This window comes from Ranitomeya imitator, chromosome 9 (assembly GCF_032444005.1).
Source record: "Ranitomeya imitator isolate aRanImi1 chromosome 9, aRanImi1.pri, whole genome shotgun sequence".
NCBI lineage: Eukaryota > Metazoa > Chordata > Amphibia > Anura > Dendrobatidae > Ranitomeya > Ranitomeya imitator.
Genome location: NC_091290.1, coordinates 56,542,902 through 56,565,617, shown reverse-complemented (window position 1 = coordinate 56,565,617; position 22,716 = coordinate 56,542,902).

Here is a 22,716-nt window from a genome sequence, read left to right as displayed (position 1 = left end):
TGACGTGTATATATGTGTACAATTTGTATTTTGGATTATTTGTTTTATTATCGAAAAACTACAGTGCTGTCAGTCAACCCAAAAGGTTAATAAACCTCAGCTCTGACTATTTATAAGTATAAAAGTGAGGTTTTGTGTTTCTTAAGAGAATATCTGTGTGCAGAATTTTTTGTTTGAAAACTTATTTTAATGAAGAATTCTTTATAATAAACAGCAATATAACAAACAGCGATATAAATCCAGATACTGTTACAAACATCTGTAAATATCTGTTTTAAAACAATGCTGCAGGTATTGTATTGTACATTTAACAATAGTAACTGCATATACAGTAAAATGCATTAATATGTAGGATATTGCACTCATCTGAAGTATCGGATTTATGTTAACCCCTTTCCGACATGTGCCATAATAGTACGCACATGTCGGACTCCTCCTGTTCGGTGCAGGTTCCGATGATCAGCAAACACCTTTCCGGACACATGACAGCTAATCTATACAGCTGACATTTCCCTGCAACAGCCTCTGTGGTTGTCATTGCCGTGGTCGGTGCTCATCGCATGTATGTAGCAGAGGCGATCAAGACATGCAAAATTTAAAAAAATGTTTTTAAAAATATTAACAAAAAATATATATAAAAGTTCATATCATCCCCCTTTTCCCCCCATTCAAAGTAAAACAATAAAAAAATCAAATATACACATATTTTGTATCGCCGTGTTCAGAATCGCCAGACCTATCACTATAAAAAAAAAATAACCCGATTGCTAACAAAAAAATTCAAAATACCAGAATTACGTTTTGCAATAAAATGCAATAACGGGCGATCAAAATATTGTATGTACATCAAAATTGTGTCAATAAAAACATCAGCTCGGCACGCAAAAAAAATAAGTCCTCACTTAGGTCTCGGAAAATGGCATTTTTTAAACAAATTTTTTATTTTTTTCACCACTTGAATAATAAAGAACCTATAAATCTTTAGTGTCTGTGAACTCATAATGACCTTGAGAATCATAATGGCAGGTCAGTTTTAGCATTTAGTGAACATAGTATTAAAAAAAAAAAAATTTTTTGCAATTTCTCTGCCTTTGTAATTTTTTCATGATTTCCAGTGCATGTGATGTTAAAACCCATGGTGGTGTTCAAAAGTACAACTTGTCCCGCAAAACACAAGCGCTCATATGGCTATTTAGACCAGTTATGGCTCTGGAAAGAAGCGAAAAGCGGAAAATGACCAGGAGATTAAGGGGTTAATGTAGCAGAGATCAAATTATGCATTAATTCAGGGAAACAGTACACTTGTCTTCATCTATTTTATATCAGGAATCTCATCCCATGTGTTTAGGAACCTGGAGCACATCAGGGAATGTAATGCAGAATGAGTAAGTCAGTGCGTTGGGAGATAAGTGTGTTAGAGGTGAATCTCACCATTTCTCCCAAATTTTATGGAATTTTTGGGGACACCCTCTATTCCTATATATACTATATTTTCATATGGTATTATGTCATCAACTAACTTTTTCCAATCAGTGATGGTGGGACATCTCCCCCCCAATCCATCTCAGTGCTATTGTCTTCCTGGCAAGAAATATAGTCTCACAGTGAAATATTTTATTATAATGAGGCCATCTTTCTTCATCTACAATTCCAGGGACACAAAGTTCTGGAGCACAATCAATTGGAGCCCAATTATCTGTGATAATGTAAAGGTCTCTTCACTGCAAAGTCTCCTTGTCATCGCGCAATTCCACATATAAATCAAAGATCCACTGGCACTATACTCAGTATATGAAGTATTGGCTTTCAGCAGCCTATTAGGAAGACAATAACCACCTGTTGTTGAGAAATAATAATGGCCAAGATACTACATAGAATCCTATGGCGCTTGAAAACCAATTTCAATAACTCACTGTAGCATACAACCTGAAGCACTAGCAGTAGGCTATTGTGGGGAGTAAATACCCAGTAATACACCAGGATTGGGGGACTGATGGCCACAAGTCACAGATCTGATGGTTGCTTTTTGTTGTTTATTTAGAATAGATACCATACGATTAAAAAATCTATACTACTTGAATATCACAAATATATAAAAAATAAATATATAAAAAAAGGGGGTGGGGGTGAGCACGTGATATGTGCCAGATCCGTACTGCGTTAGCCCGGATTATACCACATGACATACTGTGTCAGGGTTCATTGCTGCTGCCACAGTCGCTGCAACTGGCATGGACAAAGACCTCTGTATCAATGCCAGTTGATGACCTGAGGAGTGCGAATGGGGAACGTGAGCACACATCTTTCATGCTTTCTGCAGCAGCTCACCCATGCCAGGATAGTGGCAGAGAAAACACTGTACCACCAGGTTGAGGATGTGAGCCATGCAAGGCGCCTCCACATCGCGAACCTTTCACAGTCCCACCGTCCACTCTTTGAAAAACTCATCTTCTGCACCACGTCCTCACAAATCAGATATGAACAGTTCCCAGCAGACACCATATCACATACATAGCAAGCAGCTTTTGTTTAGGCCAAAATAATTTTTAAGCCACCACTACGACAAGGCAGACTCTTTTGGCCAGACCCCACTATACTCTATCCTACTAAACAGTTCTTAAAATATCCAATACTATTTTTAGGTATATTTTTATGTGTTTTTCTTTAAGGAAATTAGTCACATATTTATTAGAATGACCATTAATACCACATACAAGAGACAAATACCATCACACCATGACCAGACCATATATTACCACCACATAGTGACTGAATGCTACCACATACATGGAAGAAATACCACCACACCATGACCAAACCATATATTATCACCACATAGTGACCAAATATTACAATACTGATCATTAGTAAAAAAAAAAAAACCAATACTAAGGCCATTATACACAGCAGCTCTATTTATTGTCAGTGTACAGGTAATACAGTGATCACCAGTGACATTATACACAGGAGCTCTGTAGCTAATGTCAGTGTACAGGTAATACAGGGATCACCAGTGACATTAAACATAGGAGCTCTGTATATAGTGTCAGTGTACAGGTAATACAGTGATCACCAGTGACATTATACACAGGAGCTCTGTATATAGTGTCAGTGTATAGGTAATACAGGGATCACCAGTGACATTAAACATAGGAGCTCTGTACATAGTGTCAGTGTACAGGTAATACGGTGATCACCAGTGACATTATACACAGAAGCGCTGTATCTAATGTCAGTGTACAGGTAATACAGGGATCACCAGTGACATTAAACATAGGAGCTCTGTATATAGTGTCAGTGTACAGGTAATACAGAAATCAACAGTGACATTATGCACAGGAGCTCTGTATATAGTGTCAGTGTACAGGTAATACAGGGATCACCAGTGACATTATACACGAGCTCTGTATATAGTGCACAGGTAATACAGGGATCACCAGTGACATTAAACACAGGAGCGCTGTATATAGTATACAGTGTACAGGTCATAATCATCACCAGTGACATTATATATAGGAGCTCTGTATATAGTATACAGTGTACAGGTAATACATTGATTACCGGTGACATTATATACAGGAGGTACACTACCGTTTTGGGTCACCCAGACAATTTTGTGTTTTCCATGAAAACTCATACTTTTATTAATCAAATAAGTTGCCAAATGAATTGAAAATCTAGTCCAGACATTGACATTTGAAAAAATAATTTTCTCCTTCAAACTTTGCGTTCGTCAAAGAATGCTCCCTTTGCAGCAATTACAACATTGCAGACCTTTGGCATTCTAGCAGTTAATTTGCTGAGGTAATCTGGAGAAATGTCACCCCATGCTTCCAGAAGCTCCTCCCACAAGTTGGTTTGGCTTGATGGGCACTTTTTGTGTACCATACGGTCAAGCTGCTCCCACAACAGCTCAATGGGGTTGAGATCTGGTGACTGCACTGGCCACTCCATTACAGATAGAATACCAGCTGCCTGCTTCTTCCCTAAATAGTTCTTACATAATTCGGAGGTGTGTTTTGGGTCATTGTCCTGTTGTAGGATGAAATTGGCTCCAATCAAGCGCTGTCCACAGGGTATGGCATGGCGTTGCAAAATGGAGTGATAACCTTCCTTATTCAAAATCCCTTTTACCTTGAACAAATCTCCCACTTTACCAGCACCAAAGCAACCCCAGACCATCACATTACCTCCACCATGCTTGACAGATTGTGTCAGGCAGGGAAAAAGGAGCAGCATCCATACCAGGTGAATCGTGTCCAAAACGATCTTTATTCAGCCATATAAAAGATACAACGTTTCGGCCAAATTGGCCTTTGTCAAGCATACAAAACATCAGCAGTGGCCATCTTAAATAGTGTGGAACCTATACAGGGACCAATCACTACCAAGGGGCGGCCTTTATTCAATCCCATTAAAATCACAAAATACATGATTAAATTGTGCACCAAATATAGAAAATAAACAACACCTGATTACCAACATATTATCTAAATATTAACAAAACTAACTAAGAAAAACATAACACCCGATCGGTGGCCCAATCCTGGCTCAAGCTGTTTCGTTGTCATAGTAATATACCCGCCAATCCCCGATGTTGTCATTGTCCACACACCGGTATATCCAATCACCATCTGTTTAACAAAAGGCATAACAGCTGATCCAAATGATTCACCCCTTACCCATATGAATGTATCCGTCCACCTACGAACGCCGGCGCCTGGGCAGAAGCGCACATCAATGTAGCGGTCATCTGACCACCACCGGCGCGACACAAGGCGCCCGCAACCGGCGTCACAGGTCGAACGTCATCACTAATCGCCACAAGCAGCAAAAGCGATCACATGACCGGCAGGGAGGCGCCATGACGCATAAGCGCCCACACCCCCAGCACGCCCATATGCCGCAACGCGCCTGCGCAAAAATGGGATGCTACGAACATAGCCTCATCCATGGCACCCGCACTCCATTTACATCAGTTAACTAGGCGAATCATCGTCACAAGGCGATTTGGCAGACAAGGATCAAAGGGAGGAAGAGAAAACATATCAAAGTATAAAAAACAAAATCCAGGATAAGAAAAGAGATTTTCCCAATATCCTCCGTGCTCTTCAGTGTGATCCAAACACCTCAAACTTGGATTTGTCTGTCCATAACACTTTTTCCAATCTTCCTCTGTCCAATGTCTGTGTTCTTTTGCCCATATTAATCTTTTCCTTTTATTAGCCAGTCTCAGATATGGCTTTTTCTTTGCCACTCTGCCCTGAAGGCCAGCATCCTGGAGGCGCCTCTTCACTGTAGACGTTGACACTGGCGTTTTGCGTGTACTATTTAATTAACCCCTTCCCGACCCATGACGCCACGTAGGCGTCATGAAAGTCGGTGCCATTCCGACCCATGACGCCTATGCGGCGTCATGGAAAGATCGCGTCCCTGCAGATCGGGTGAAAGGGTTAACTCCCATTTCACCCGATCTGCAGGGACAGGGGGAGTGGTAGTTTAGCCCAGGGGGGGTGGCTTCACCCCCTCGTGGCTACGATCGCTCTGATTGGCTGTTGAAAGTGAAACTGCCAATCAGAGCGATTTGTAATATTTCACCCATTATAACGGGTGAAATATTACAATCCAGCCATGGCCGATGCTGAAATATCATCGGCCATGGCTGGAAATACTAGTGTGCCCCCACCCCTCCGATCGCCCCCCCACCCCCCCGATCTGGCCGGTACACTGCTCCGGCTCCCCTCCGTCCTGTGCTCCGCTCCCCCCCGTGCTCGTGTCCGCTCCCCCCGTGCTCCAATCATCCCCCCGTGCTCCAATAACCCCCCCTGCACTCCGATCCACCCCCCCCGTGCTCCGTTCCACCCCCCCGTGCTCCATTCCAGCCCCCCCGTGCTCCGTTCCACGCCCCCCGCGCTCCGTTCCACCCCTCCCGCGCTCCGATTCCCCCCCCCCGTGCTCCGATCCCCCCCCCCCGTGGTCCCCCCCCACCCTATCATACTTACCGATCCAGCCGTGGTCCCGTCCGTCTTCTCCCGGGCGCCGCCATCTTCCAAAATGGCGGGCGCATGCGCAGTGCGCCCGCCGAATCTGCCGGCCGGCAGATTCGTTCCAAAGTGCATTTTGATCACTGAGATATAATCTATCTCAGTGATCAAAATAAAAAAAATAATAAATGACCCCCCCCCTTTGTCACCCCCATAGGTAGGGACAATAAGAAAATAAAGAAATTTTTTTTTTCCACTAATGTTAGAATAGGGTTAGGGTTAGGGTTAAGGTTAGGGCTAGGGGTAGGGGTAGAGGTAGGGGTAGGGTTAGGGGTAGGGGTAGGGCTAGGGGTAGGGTTAGGGGTAGGGTTAGGGGTAGGGGTAGGGTTAGGGCTAGGGTTAGGGCTAGGGTTAGGGCTAGGGTTAGGGTTAGGAATGTGCACACGTATTCTGGTCCTCTGCGGATTTTTCCGCTGCGGATTTGATAAATCCGCAGTGCTAAACCGCTGCGGATTTATGGCGGATTTACCGCGTTTTTTTCTGCGCATTTCACTGCGGTTTTACAATTGCGATTTTCTATTGGAGCAGTTGTAAAACCGCTGCGGAATCCGCACAAAGAAGTGACATGCTGCGGAATGTAAACCGCTGCGTTTCCGTGCAGTTTTTCCGCAGCATGTGCACAGCGATTTTTGTTTCCCATAGGTTTACATTGAACTGTACACTCATGGGAAACTGCTGCGGATCCGCAGCGTTTTCCGCAGCGTGTGCACATACCTTTAGAATTAGGCCATGTGCACACGGTGCGGATTTGGCTGCGGATTCGCAGCAGTGTTCCATCAGGTTTACAGTACCATGTAAACATATGAAAAACCAAATCCGCTGTGCCCATGGTGCGGAAAATACCGCGCGGAAACGCTGCGTTGTATTTTCCGCAGCATGTCAATTCTTTGTGCGGATTCCGCAGCGTTTTACACCTGTTCCTCAATAGGAATCCGCAGGTGAAATCCGCACAAAAAACACTGGAAATCCGCGGAAAATCCGCAGGTAAAACACAGTGCCTTTTACCCGCAGATTTTTCAAAAATGGTGCGGAAATATCTCACACGAATCCGCAACGTGGGCACATAGCCTTAGGGTTAGGGTTGGAATTAGGGTTGTGGTTAGGGTTAGGGGTGTGTTGGGGTTAGTGTTGTGGTTAGGGGTGTGTTGGGGTTAGGGTTGTGATTAGGATTATGGCTACAGTTGGGATTAGGGTTAGGGGTGTGTTGGGGTTAGTGTTGGAGTTAGAATTGAGGGGTTTCCACTGTTTAGGCACATCAGGGGTCTCCAAACGCAACATGGCGCCACCATTGATTCCAGCCAATCTCGTATTCAAAAAGTCAAATGGTGCTCCCTCACTTCCGAGCCCTGACGTGTGCCCAAACAGTGGTTTACCCCCACATATGGGGTACCAGCATACTCAGGACAAACTGCGCAACAATTACTGGGGTCCAATTTCTCCTGTTACCCCTGTGAATCTAAAAAAATGCTTGCTAAAACATAATTTTTGAGGAAAGAAAAATGATTTTTTATTTTCACGGCTCTGCGTTGTAAACGTCTGTGAAGCACTTGGGGGTTCAAAGTGCTCACCACATATCTAGATAAGTTCCTTGGGGGGTCTAGTTTCTAAAATGGGGTCACTTGTGGGGGGTTTCTACTGTTTAGGCACACCAGGGGCTCTGCAAACGCAACGTGACACCCGCAGACCATTCCATCAAAGTCTGCATTTCAAAAGTCACTACTTCCCTTCTGAGCCCCGACGTGTGCCCAAACAGTGGTTTACCCCCACATATGGGGTATCAGCGTACTCAGGAGAAACTGGACAACAACTTTTGGGGTCCAATTTCTCCTGTAAAAATAAAATGGGAAAATAAAAAATTCTGGGCTAAATAATTATTTTTGAGGAAAGAAAACGTATTTATTATTTTCACGGCTCTGCATTATAAACTTCTATGAAGCACTTGGGGGTTCAAAGTGCTCACCACACATCTAGATAAGTTCCTTTCAGGGTCTAGTTTCCAAAATGGGGTCACTTGTGGGGGGTTTCTACTGTTTAGGCACATCAGGGGCTCTGCAAACGCAACGTGACGCCCGCAGAGCATTCCATCAAAGTCTGCATTTCAAAACGTCACTACTTCAATTCCAAGCCCCGGCATGTGCCCAAACAGTAGTTTACCCCCACATATGGGGTATCACCGTACTCAGGAGAAACTGGACAACAAATATTGGGGTCAAATTTCTCCTGTTACCCTTGGGAAAATTAAAAAATTCTGGGCTAAATAATTATTTTTGAGGAAAGAAAACGTATTTATTATTTTCACGGCTCTGCATTATAAACTTCTATGAAGCACTTGGGGGTTCAAAGTGCTCACCACACATCTAGATAAGTTCCTTTGGGGGTCTAGTTTCCAAAATGGGGTCACTTGTGGGGGGTTTCTACTGTTAAGCCACATCAGGGGCTCTGCAAATGCAACGTGACGCCCACAGAGCATTCCATCAAAGTCTGCATTTCAAAACGTCACTACTTCACTTCCGAGCCCCGGCATGTGCCCAAACAGTGATTAACCCCCACATATGGGGTATCAGCGTACTCAGGAGAAACTGGACAACAACTTTTGGGGTCAAATTTCTCCTGTTACCCTTGGGAAAATAAAAAATTGCAGGCTAAAAGATCATTTTTGAGAAAATAATTTTTTTTTTTATTTTCATGGCTCTGCGTTATAAACTTCTGTGAAGCACTTGGGGGTTCAAAGTCCTCACCACACATCTAGATTAGTTCCTTTGGGGGTCTAGTTTCTAAAATGGTGTCATTTCTGGGGGATCTCCAATGTTTAGGCACACAGGGGCTCTCCAAACGTGACATGGTGTCCGCTAATGATTGGAGCTAATTTTCCATTTAAAAAGCCAAATGGCGTGCCATCCCTTCCGAGCCCTGCCGTGCGCCCAAACAGTGGTTTACCCCCACATATGGGGTATCAGCGTACTCAGGACAAACTGGACAACAATATTTGGGGTCCAATTTCTCCTATTATCCTTGGCAAAATAGGAAATTCCAGGCTAAAAAATCATTTTTGAGGAAAGAAAAATTATTTTTTATTTTCATGGCTCTGCGTTATAAACTTCTGTGAAGCACCTGGGGGTTTAAAGTGCTCAATATGCATCTAGATAAGTTCCTTGGGGGGTCTAGTTTCCAAAATGGGGTCACTTGTGGGGGAGCTCCAATGTTTAGGCACACAGGGGCTCTCCAAACGCGACATGGTGTCCGCTAACAATTGGAGCTAATTTTCCATTCAAAAAGTCAAATGGCGCGCCTTCTCTTCCGAGCCCTGCCGAGTGCCTAAACAGTGGTTTACCCCCACATATGAGGTATCGGCGTACTCGGGAGAAATTGCCCAACAAATTTTATGATCCATTTTATCCTACTACCCATGTGAAAATGAAAAAATTGAGGCTAAAAGAATTTTTTTGCGAAAAAAAAGTACTTTTTCATTTTTACGGATCAATTTGTGAAGCACCTGGGGGTTCAAAGTGCTCACTATGCATCTAGATAAGTTCCTTGGGGCGTCTAGTTTCCAAAATGGGGTCACTTGTGGGGGAGCTCCAATTTTTAGGCACACGGGGGCTCTCCAAACGTGACATGGTGTCCGCTAAAGAGTGGAGCCAATTTTTGATTCAAAAAGTCAAATGGCGCTCCTTCCCTTCCAAGCCCTGCCGTGCGCCAAAACAGTGGTTTACCCCCACATATGAGGTATCAGCGTACTCAGGACAAATTGGACAACAACTTTCGTGGTTCAGTTTCTCCTTTTACCATTGGGAAAATAAAAAAATTGTTGCTAAAAGATAATTTTTGTGACTAAAAAGTTAAATGTTCATTTTTTCCTTCCATGTTGCTTCTGCTTCTGTGAAGCACCTGAAGGGTTAATAAACTTCTTGAATGTGGTTTTGAGTACCTTGAGGGGTGCAGTTTTTAGAATGGTGTCACTTTTGGGTATTTTCAGCCATATAGACCCCTCAAACTGACTTCAAATGTGAGGTGGTCCCTAAAAAAAATGGTTTTGTAAATTTCGTTGTAAAAATGACAAATCGCTGGTCGAATTTTAACCCTTATAACTTCCTAACAAAAAAAAATTTTGTTTCCAAAATTGTGCTGATGTAAAGTAAACATGTGGGAAATGTTATTTATTAACTATTTTGTGTCACATATCTCTCTGGTTTAACAGAATAAAAATTCAAAATGTGAAAATTGCGAAATTTTCAAAATTTTCGCCAAATTTCCGTGTTTATCACAAATAAATGCAGAATTTATTGACCTAAATTTACCACTAACATGAAGCCCAATATGTCACAAAAAACAATCTCAGAACCGCTAGGATCCGTTGAAGCGTTCCTGAGTTATTACCTCATAAAGGGACACTGGTCAGAATTGCAAAAAACGGCAAGGTCTTTAAGGTCAAAATAGGCTGGGTCTTGAAGGGGTTAAGCTGCCAGTTGAAAACCTGTGAGGCATCGATTTCTCAAACTACAGACTCTAATGTACTTGTATTGTTGCTCAGTTGGGCAGCGGGGCCTCCACTTCTCTTACTACTCTGGTTAGAGCCTGTTTGTGCTCTCCTCTGAAGGGAGTAGTACACACCGTTGTAGGAAATCTTCAGTTTCATGGCAATTTCTCACATGGAATAGCCTTCATTTCTAAGAACAAGAATAGACTGTCGAGTTTCACATGAAAGTTCTTTTTTTCTGGCCATTTTGAGAGTTTAATGGAATCAACAAATGTAATGCTCCAGATTCTCAACTAGCTCAAAAGAACGTCAGGTTTACAGGTTCTCTAATCAGCCAAACTGTTTTCAGCTGTGCTAACATACTTGCACAAGGGTTTAAGGGTATTCTAACCATCTTTTAGCCTTCTTACACAGTTAGCAAACATAAAGTACCATGAGAACACTGGAGTGATGGTTGTTGGAAATGGGCCTCTATACACCTATGAAGATATTGCATTACATACCAGACGTTTGCAGCTAAAATAGTCATTTAAAACATTAACAATGTATAGAGTGTATTTCTGAATCATTTAATGTTAGCTTCATTGGAAAAAACTGTGCTTTTCTTTCAAAAATAAGGACATTTCTAAGTGACCCTAAACTTTTGAACGATAGTGTATATATACACACCTCTGTACTATATATAGAGGTATATAGTGTACAGGTAATAGTGATCACCAGTGACATTATACACAGGAGCTCTGTGTACAGTATACAGTGTACAGGTAATACAGTAATCACCAGTGACATTATACACATGAGCTCTGTATATAGTATTCAGTGTACAGGGTGGGCCATGTATATGGATACACCTAAATAAAATGGGAATGGTTGGTGATATAACCTCCTGTTTGTGGCACATTAGTATATGGGAGGGGGAAAGCTTTTCAAGATGGATGGGGACCATGGCAACCATTTTGAAGTCTGACATTTTGGATCCAACTTTATTTTTTCCAGTGGGAAGAGGGTCATGTGACACATCAAACTTATTGAGAATTTCACAAGAAAAACAACGGTGTGCTTTGTTTTAACATAATTTTATTCTTTCATGAGTTATTTACAAGTTTCTCTTTATTTACAGCCAATAACATGTCGCAGAGGTTAGCACGTGAGGAGCAGATAGAAATTGTGTTGAAGTCTGGTGAATGCAGTACCCGGGTCATTGCAGTAGATTTCTATGCAGCCTACGCAAGAAAACTGTCACTATTCCCATGTCATTTAGGTGTATCCATATAAATGGGCCACCCAAAAAAGTTTGCCTCATCACTGAACGTAATGTTCTGTGTAAACTGAGGGTCCTGTTCCAATTTTTGTTTCGCCCATTCTGCAAATTCAGCGCGCCGATCTGGGTCATCCTCGTTGTGAAGCTGTAGCAGCTGGATTTTGTAAGGGTACCATTTGTGAGTAGCTAATATCCGCCGAAGGGATGTTCAACTGATGCCAGATCGGCGCGCTGAATTTGCAGAATGGGCAAAACAAAAATTGGAACAGGACCCTCAGCCTCTCTCACTACACTTGCCAGGCATCTCCCCTCGCTTTTTAAAGCCTCTTGCTACCAGGCACAAAACTTCTCACATTTTTGTAGATAACTCTTGTATAGGTTTCTTCTTTGTTGTCCTTTTTATAGTTTTCTTATCAAAATCAGGCAGACTTGGAGCGCTTCACTAGAGGTTCTCCTTCAGGCTGGCTTACTTTGAGCGATTCACACGTGGCCACATGCGTTTCTACTTTTTAACCATTCCAGCCTCAAGCCCTCATCCACAAATCCTTCCAGTGGTTCTTCTGGAGGCAGCTCTCTAGAGCTGCTCCTCCTGTCTTAGGCTTTGCCACTTATAAGAAAGTCCTTACAGAGAGCTGGAAGAGTCGGGAAAAATATGTAGACAATCCTCTTATCAAGCTTAGACTGAAGTTTAGTTGGAGATTTGCAGCAGAACAGCACATTGAAAAGTCAGTGAGATAAAGCATGGATTGCAAGGATTGCCAGTGTTAGTTTCATACTAACAATACCAATCCCACTGCCACCCTCTGTTACCCTCCCTTCCTTTGAGGTGCACTCTATGCGCATCTACTCCCCCACCAACCTCCAACTGGCTGTCATTTACCGCCCCCCAGGGCCAGCCACCACCTTCTTTGACCACTTCACCACCTGGCTACTTCATTTCCTTTCTGCGGACATTCCCACTATCATCATGGGCGACTTCAACATACCCATTGACACTTCCCTCTCAGCTGCCACTAAACTTCTAACTCTCACTTCCTCCTTCGGCCTCACTCAATGGTCCTCTGCAGCCACTCACAAAGACGGTCACACACTGGACCTCATCTTCACCCGCCTCTGCTCTCTATCTAACCTCTCTAACTCACCTCTTCCACTCTCTGACCATAACTTTCTCACATTCTCATCTCTCTCCACTCCATGTCTACAATCCCCACCCCACAAACTTTCACACCCTCGCAGAAATCTTAAACATCTTGACCTACATTCATTCTCTGAATCCCTCCTCCCCCTCACAGGCATAAGTCCCTTACACAATGCAGATGACGCTGCTGCTCTATATAACACCACAATAGCTGTAGCTTTGGAATCTGCTGCCCCACTTACACATACCAAAGCTCGCAAAATCAACAGACAGCCCTGGCACACCAGCCTGACCAAAGAACTGAGGCGAGCTTCCAGGGCTGCTGAGCGCAGATGGAAAAGATCCCACTCTAACGAGCACTTCATCGCATTCAAACAGTCCCTCACTACTTTCAAGACCACACTCGCCACAACTAAACAAACGTACTTCTCATCTCTCATATCCTCTCTCTCTCACAACCCTAAACAGTTATTCAACACCTTCAATTCTCTCCTCCGCCCCCCAGCACCTCCTCCCTCCCCACTTATCTCCGCTGAAGACTTTGCCTAATTTTTCAAGCAGAAGATTGATAGCATTAGAGACAGTTTTGGTCAACAACCCCCAGAGCCCTTCCTCCCGATTTCCCAGCCCTCCACCTCCAAAACCAACTTCTCCACCATTACAGAAGATCGACTCTCCACTCTACTCTCAAGATCGCTTCTCACCACCTGTGCACTTGACCCACTCCCATCCCACCTCATCCCAAACCTCACCACAGTCTTCATCCCAACCCTAACCCATCTTTTCAACCTATCACTAACAACTGGTGTTTTCCCCTCAAGCTTTAAACATGCCTCCATCACACCTATCCTCAAAAAGCCCTCTCTTGACCCATCCTCTGTATCTAGCTATCGCCCTATATCACTTCTCCCCTATACCTCCAAACTACTGGAGCAACACATTTACCTTGAACTGTCCTCCCATCTCTCTTCTTGCTCCCTCTTTGACCGCCTACAATCTGGCTTCCGGTCACACCATTCCGCCGAAACTGCCCTAACTAAAGTCACCAATGACCTCTTAACCGCCAAGAGCAAGCGACACTACTCTATCCTCCTCCTCCTCGACCTGTCGGCTGCCTTTGACACAGTGGACCATTCCCTATTATTACAAACCCTCTCATCCCTTGGCATCGCAGACTTGGCCCTATCCTGGATCTCATCATACCTAACAGACAGGACATTCAGCGTCTCCCACTCACACACCACCTCCTCACCTCGCCCCTTATCTGTCGGAGTCCCACAAGGTTCAGTTCTTGGGCCCTTGCTCTTCTCCATTTACACCTTTGGCCTGGGACAGCTCATAGAATCTCATGGCTTTCAGTATCACCTCTACGCTGACGACACACAGATCTACATCTCTGGACCAGATATCACCTCCCTTCTAACCAGAATCCCTCAATGTCTGTCTGCTATTTCATCCTTCTTCTCCACTAGATTTCTAAAACTTAACATGGACAAAACAGAATTCATCATCTTTCCCCCATCTCACGCAACCCCCCCCCAACGAACCTATCCATTACAGTAAATGGCTGCCCACTCTCCCCAGTCCCACAACCTCGCTGCCTCGGGGTAATCCTTGACGCTGATCTCTCCTTCAAACCACATATCCAAGCCCTTTCCACTTCCTGCTGCTTTCAACTCAAAAATATTTCACAAATCCGTTCATTCCTCAACCATGAATCTGCAAAAACCCTAGTCCATGCTCTCATCATCTCTCGCCTTGACTACTGCAACCTCCTGCTCTGTGGCCTCCCCTCTAACACTCTCGCACCCCTCCAATCTATTCTAAACTCTGCTGCTCGACTAATCCACCTGTCACCCCGCTATTCCCCGGCCTCTCCCCTCTGTCAATCCCTTCACTGGCTCCCCATTGCCCAGAGACTCCACTACAAAACCCTTACCATGATGTACAAAGCCATCCACAACCTGTGTCCTCCATACATCTGTGACCTCGTCTCCCGGTACTTACCTACACGCAACCTCCGATCCTCACAAGATCTCCTACTCTACTCCCCTCTTATCTCCTCTTCCCACAATCGCATACAAGATTTCTCTCGCGTATCACCCCTACTCTGGAACCCTCTACCACAACACATCAGACTCTCGCCTACCATCGAAACCTTCAAAAAGAACCTGAAGACCCACCTCTTCAGACAAGCCTACAACCTGCAGTAACCACCGATCGACCAAACCGCTGCATGACCAGCTCTACCCTCACCTACTGTATTCTCACCCATCCCTTGTAGATTGTGAGCCTTCGCGGGCAGGGTCCTCATTCCTCCTGTACCAGTTATGACTTGTATTGTTTAAGATTATTGTACTTGTTTTTATTATGTATACCCCTCCTCACATGTAAAGTGCCATGGAATAAATGGCGCTATAACAATAAATAATAATAATAATAATACTGCCTGGTTCTGGAGTTGGAGGTGTTTGAGGAGGCTTTTGGAGTGTTATTCAGAAGACAGTTGTTCATGATTAGTCTTTGTGCGTATCATCATCATCCTCTCCTTTTTGCTTTTTCGTTCTTTGAATTCCTGGTGTTCCACTCTGTTGTTTGTGAGTGCATATTTGTGTGATTGGTCTTCACCATCAGAAGAAATCTGGAGAGCAGAGATATCTAGGGCTATAGACATGGATATGGAAGGAGCCCCTAGCCCTGGGATATCCTGCAACAATGTCACGACATGTGGATTGGATGGGTTGTCACCGACATCTGGTGAGAATTTCATGTCAATAGCACCTTTAGAAATATGTTTACTTAAAAAATTGGTGACTTGTTCAATACTTATTCCACCCGCTGTATACAAGATTCACAAGAACCCCCTTAGCCCCTGGGTAGGCCAATTATCTCCAGTATTGGGAGTCTTTGTGAACCTATATGCAGATTTTACAGAAATGTGTTGAAACACTTCCTTCATTTGTTAGGAATACTACAGATGTTCTGGGGAGATTGAATGATATACAACTGGAGGATGACATGTGTCTGGCCCCCTGCGATGTGGAATCCCTGTGCACCTCTATATGCCATAATCATGGGATACATGCAGATAAATACTTTCAGAACATGACCAATTTAGATAGCAGTTGTGTATTACGTCACCTACCCTTGTGGTCTAATTTATATAGGTATGAGCAGGGCCGGCTCCAGGTTTTTGTGGGCCCCAGGCGAAAGAGTCTCAGTGCGCTCCTTTAACATGTACCACTATTCATGATGCACAGACACAGCAGAAAAATATAGGTATAGTACAACGCCAAAGATTTCACTGATGTCTTACAGTATATGAGTGATTTTTTTTAAATTCTACAATAGGTCAGAAACTAGACAAAAAAGTCCTCCATACAGTATTATGGGCACCACATAGTGCTCAATACAGAATAATGAGCCTCATATATTGCTCCATACAGAATAATGAGTTTATTGCTCCATACAGTATTATGGGCACCACATAGCACCCCATACAGAATAATGAGCTTAATTTATTGCTCCATGCATTATTATGGGCACCACATAGTGCTACATACAGAATAATGAGTCCCACATAATGCTCCATATATAATTGGCCCTACATGATGCTCCATATATAATGGGCCCTATATAATGCTCCATATATAATGGGCCCTATATGATGCTTCATATATAATGGGTGCCACATGATGCTCCATATATAATGGGTGCCACATGATGCTCAATACACATAGGTCCCATATAATGCTCCAGATATAATGGGCTCCACATGATGCTCCATATATAATGGGCCCCATATGATGCTTCATATATAATGGGCCCCATATAATGCACCCTATATAAGGGCCCCATATGATGCTCCATATATAAGGGGCCCCATATGGTGCTCCATATATAATGGGCCCCATATGATGCTCCAGTGTATGATGGTCCCCATATATGATGCTCCAGTGTATAATGGGACTCATGTATGATGCTTCAGAATATGATGGGCCCCATATATGATGCTCCAGTGTATGATGGGCCCCATGTATGATGCTCCAGTGTATAATGGGCCCCATATATGATGCTTCATTGTATAATGGGCCCCATATATGATTCTCCAGTGTATAATGGGACCCTTGTATGATGCTTCAGTATATGATGGGCCCCATATATGATACTCCAGTGTATAATGGGCCCCATATATGATGATCCAGTGTATAATGGACCCCATTTATGATGCTTCGGAATATGAAGGGCTCATTTATGATGCTTCGGAATATGAAGGTCCCATAAATGATGCTCCAGTATATGATGGGCCCCATATATGATGATCCAGTGTATAATGGGACCCATGTATGTGTGGCACCCCAGGAGTTCGGGTACCACAGTAATACTGCCTTCTTCTCGGGGAGAGTAGTGCTATGCCTGGAAACAAGAGAGATCTCTTTGACAGGTAAATCTCACACACAACAACTTCTGAATCCAGTCCAGGAGGGGGAGCTCAAAACCTGGTTTTAGGGCAGCTTCCCTGGATAAAGATGCTGTTCTGGAGGAGGAGTCAGACAGTTGGTCCAGAGAGACCAGAGAGTTCAGTTCAGTCTGGAGTAGACAGGAAAAGAGGAGAGATTTAGGGCTAAGGGAGGCTGCGACTGGGCCTCCTGTGAGCCAGAGCGCAGAGACCGGGTACCGGGAGCCCGAGGCTGTGGGGAGCTGCAAGCCCCATAACAGAAGCGAAGAGCATAGGACTACATGTATACTGCCCACACCAAGCCTGTGGTACAGCAGCACTCTGGGGCCTGGAGTCACCGTGCAGAGACGCCAGGAGGAACGGCTCAAGCTGCCTACCGTACAAGCACTGTCCCAGGACAGAAAAGGACCAGGATCTTGTCAGGATACTTCAGGCTGCAAGGGACTATTAGCAAGCACAAAGTGGAAGGCCCCCAACCTGACTTGCCAAGGGGATTCACTTGTTTCCAGGCTGCCTGGACTCCTTATGTACCTGTTGCCGGTACCATGGACTGAGGCCTGTTACAACTTCAGTAAACCAGGTAAAGACTGCAATGCTGTGTCCTTTACTCATTCACCGGCATACACCATCATCGCCATACACCTTAGGACCCCTGTGGACCCCGCTTCACCTGTGGGAAGCGTCACCATCCAGCCGCCATACCATCACCCCAGAGGACCCCTTTAAGCGGTGTCGGTCCCTACTGACCGAAAACCATAGGTGGCGTCACGAGCATTACCTTTATTTCATAATTCCCCTTAAAAGACCTTTCCCCTTTAATTGAGTCCCAGGGCCACGGACCGGGTTGCAGCCACCGTGACATCCCCTTTAAGACTGGACCCGGTACCGAGTACCCCGCTGCCCTGGAAGGGCGACTCATATGATGTTTCATTATATGATGGGCCCCATATATGATGCTCCAGTGTATAATGGGCCCCATATAGAGCATGATGCTCCAGTGTATAATGGGCCCCATATATGATGCTCCAGTATATGATGGTCCAAACATAAAAAAGTAAAATGAAAAACTCACCTCTCATCGCTGGCCACTTCTCTGCTCCGGACTCCTCAGTGTCTTCCAGCTCTCTGTGCTGTGACTGTTCAGTTCTTAACACCTTCCCGACCTGTGACGCCACGTAGGCGTCATGAAAGTCAGTGCCAATCCGACCTGTGACGCCTATGTGGCGTCATGGAGAGATCGCGTCCCTTCAGATCGGGTGAAAGGGTTAACTCCAATTTCACCCGATCTGCAGGGATCGGGGGAGTGGTACTTCAGCCCGGGGGGTGGCTTCGCCCCCCCGTGGCTACGATAGCTGTGATTGGCTGTTAAAAGTGAAACAGCCAATCAGAGCAATTTGTAATATTTCACCTATGAAAAGTGGTGAAATATTACAATCCAGCCATGGCCGATGCTGCAATATCATCGGCCATGGCTGGAAACCCTGATCTGCCCCCGCCACTGCCACCGATCTCCTCCCCAGTCCTCCGTTCTGTCCCGTACTGTGGTCCGCTCCCTTCCGTCCTCCTGTCCGCTCCCCCGTCCTCCTGTCTGCTCCCCCCGTGCTCCGATCCGATCCGATAAAACCTATCACAGTGATCAAAATAAAAAAAAAAATTGAAAATGAACCCCCCCCCACTTTATTACCCCCATAGGTAGGGACAATAATAAAATAAAGAAAATATATATATTTTTTCCACTAGGGTTAGGGTTAGGACTAGGGTCAGGGCTAGGGTTAGAATTAGGGTTAGAACTAGGTTTAGGGTTAGAAATAGGCTATGTGCACATGGTGCGGATTTGGCTGCAGATCCGCAGCGGATTGGCCGCTGCGGATTCGTAGCGGTTTTCCGTCAGGTTTACAGTACCATGTAAACCTATGGAAAGCCAAATCCGCTGTGCCCATGGTGTGGAAAATACCACGCGGAAACGCTGTGTTGTATTTTCCGTAGCATGTCAATTCTTTGTGCGGATTCCGCAGCGGTTTACACCTATTCCTCAATAGGAATCCGCAGTTGAAATCCGCACAAAAAACACTGGAAATCCGCAGGTAAAACGCAGTGCCTTTTACCTGCGGATTTTTCAAAAATGGTGCGGAAAAATCTCACACGAATCCGCAACGTGGGCACATAGCCTTAGGGTTAGGGTTGGAATTAGAGTTAGGGTTGGAAGTAGGGCTAGGGTTGGAAATAGAGTTAAGATTAGGCTTGTGGTTAGGGGTATGGTTAGGGTTGGGATTAGGATTAGGGTTGGGATTAGGGTTAGGGGTGTGTTGGGATTAGGGGTGTGTTGGGGTTAGGGTTGTGATTAGGGTTATGGCTAGAGTTGGGTTTAGGGTTAGGGGTGTGTTGGGTTAGTGTTGGAGTTAGAATTGAGGGGTTTCCACTGTTTAGGCACATCAGGGGTCTCCAACATGGCGCCACCATTGATTCCAGCCAATCTTGCGTTCAAAAAGTCAAATGGTGCTCCCTCCTTTCAGAGCCCCGACGTGCGCCCAAACAGTGGGGGGTATAGTTTCCAAAATGGGGTCAATTGTGGGGGGGTTCTACTATTTAGGCACATCAGGGGCTCTGCAAATGCAACATGACGCCCGCAGACCATTCCATCAAAGTCTGCATTTCAAAACATCACTACTTCCCTTCTGAGCCCCAACGTGTGTCCAAACAGTGGTTTACCCCCACATATGGGGTATCAGCGTACTCAAGACAAACTGGGCAACAAATATTGGGGTCCAATTTCTCCTGTTACCCTTGTGAAAATAAAAAATTGCTTGCTAAAACATAATTTTTGAGGAAAGAAAAATGATTTTTTATTTTCACGGCTCTGCGTTGTAAACATCTGTGAAGTACTTGGGGGTTCAAAGTGCTCACCACATATCTATATAAGTTCCTTGCGGGGTCTAGTTTCCAAAATGGGGTCACTTGTGGGGAGTTTCTACTGTTTAGGCACATCAGGGGCTCTGCAAATGTAACGTGACGCCTGCAGACTATTCCATCAAAGTCTGCATTTCAAAAGTCACTACTTCCCTTCCGAGCCCCGACGTGTGCCCAAACAGTGGTTTACCCCCACATATGGGGTATCAGTGTACTCAGGACAAACTGGGCAACAACTATTGGGGTCCAATTTCTCCTGTTACTCTTGTGAAAATAAAAAATTGCGGGCTAAAAAATAATTTTTGAGGAAAGAAAAATGATTTTATATTTTCATCGCTCTGCGTTATAAACTTCTTTGAAGCACTTGGGGGTTTAAAGTGGTCACCGTACATCTAGATTAGTTCCATGGGAGGTCTAGTTTCCAAAATGGGGTCACGTGTGGGGGAGCTCCAATGTTTAGGCACACAGGGGCTCTCCAAACGCGACATGGTGTCTGCTAAAGATTGGAGCTAATTTTTCATTCAAAAAGTCAAATGGCGCTCCTTCCCTTCCGAGCCTTGCCGTGTGCCCAAAAAGTGGTTTACCCACACATGTGAGGTATCAGTGTACTCAGGAGAAATTGCCCAATAAATTTCAGGATCCATTTTATCCTGTTGCACATGTGGAAATGAACAAATTGAGGCTAAAATAATTTTTTTGTGAAAAAAAAGTACTTTTTCATTTTTACAGTTCAATTTTTGAAGCACCTGGGGGTTCAAAGTGTTCACGATGCATCTAGATAAGTTCCTTGGGGAGCCCAATTTCGAAAATAGGGTCACATGTGGGGGAGCTCCAATGTTTAGGCACACAGGGGCTCTCCAAACGCGACATGGTGTCCGCTAACGATTGGAGCTAATTTTTCATTCAAAAGTCAAATGGCGTTCCTTCCCTTACGAGCCTTGCCGTGTGCGCAAACAGTGGTTTGTGACCACATATGAGGTATCAGTGTACTCAGGAGAAATTGCCCAACACGTTTTAGGATCCATTTTATCCTGTTGCCCATGTGAAAATGAAAAAATTGAGGCTAAAAGAATTTTTTGGTGAAAAAAACGTACTTTTTCATTTTTACGGATCAATTTGTAAAGCGCTTGGGGGTTCAACGTGCTCACTATGCATCTAGAAAAGCTCCTTGGGGGGTCTAGTTTCCAAAATGGGGTCACTTGTGGGGAAGCTCCAATATTAAGGCACACAGGGGCTCTCCAAACGTGACATGGTATCCGCTAAATATTGGATCCAATTTTTCATTGAAAAAGTCAAATGGCGCTCCTTCCCTTCCGAGCCCTGTGGTGCGCTCAAACAGTGGTTCCCCCCCACATATAGGGCATTGGCATACTCGGGACAAATTGTACAATAACTATTGGGGTCCAGTTTCTCTTTTTACCCTTGGGAAAATAAAAAAATTGTTGATAAAAGATCATTTTTATGACTAAAAAGTTAAATGTTCATTTTTTCCTTCCATGTTGCTTCTGCTGCTGTGAAGCACCTGAAGGGTTAATAAACTTCTTGAATGTGGTTTTGAGTACCTTGAGGGGTGCAGTTTTTAGAATGGTGTCACTTTTGGGTATTTTCAGCCATATAGACCCCTCAAACTGACTTCAAATGTGAGGTGGTCCATAAAAAAAAATGGTTTTGTAAATTTTGTTGTAAAAATGAGAAATCGCTGGTCAAATTTTAACCCTTATAACTTCCTAGCAAAAAAAAGTTTTGTTTCCAAAATTGTGCTGATGTAAAGTAGACATGTGGGTAATGTTATTTATTAACTATTTTGTGTCACATAATTCTCTCGTTTAACAGAATAAAAATTCAAAAAAAATGTTGACCTAAATTTACCACTAACATGAAGCCCAATATGTTACAAAAAAACATTCTCCGAACCGCTAGGATCCGTTGAAGCGTTCCTGAGTTATTACTTCATAAAGGGACACTGGTCAGAATTGCAAAAAACGGCCAGGTCATTAAGGTCAAAATAGGCTGGGTCAGAGACTCAAAGGCAGGGTACACATGAAATATATGGCCATAAAAATATATTACTTAACCCCGGGAGCTTTTTTCAGTTTTGCGTTTTCGTTTTTCGCTCCCCTCCTTCCCAGAGCAATAACTTTTTTATTTTTCCATCAATATGGCCATGTGAGGGCTTATTTTTTGTGGGACGAGTTGTACTTTTGAACGACTCTATCAGTTTTACAATGTTGTGTACTAGAAACCGAGAAAAAAATTCCAAGTGTGGTGAAATTGCAAAAAAAGTGCAATCCCACACTTGTTTTTTGTTTGGCTTTTTTGCTAGGTTCATTAAATGCTAAAACTGACCTGCCATTATGATTATCCAGGTCATTATGAGTTCATAGATGCCAAATATGTGTAGGTTTTTTTTTATCTAAGTGGTAAAAAAAA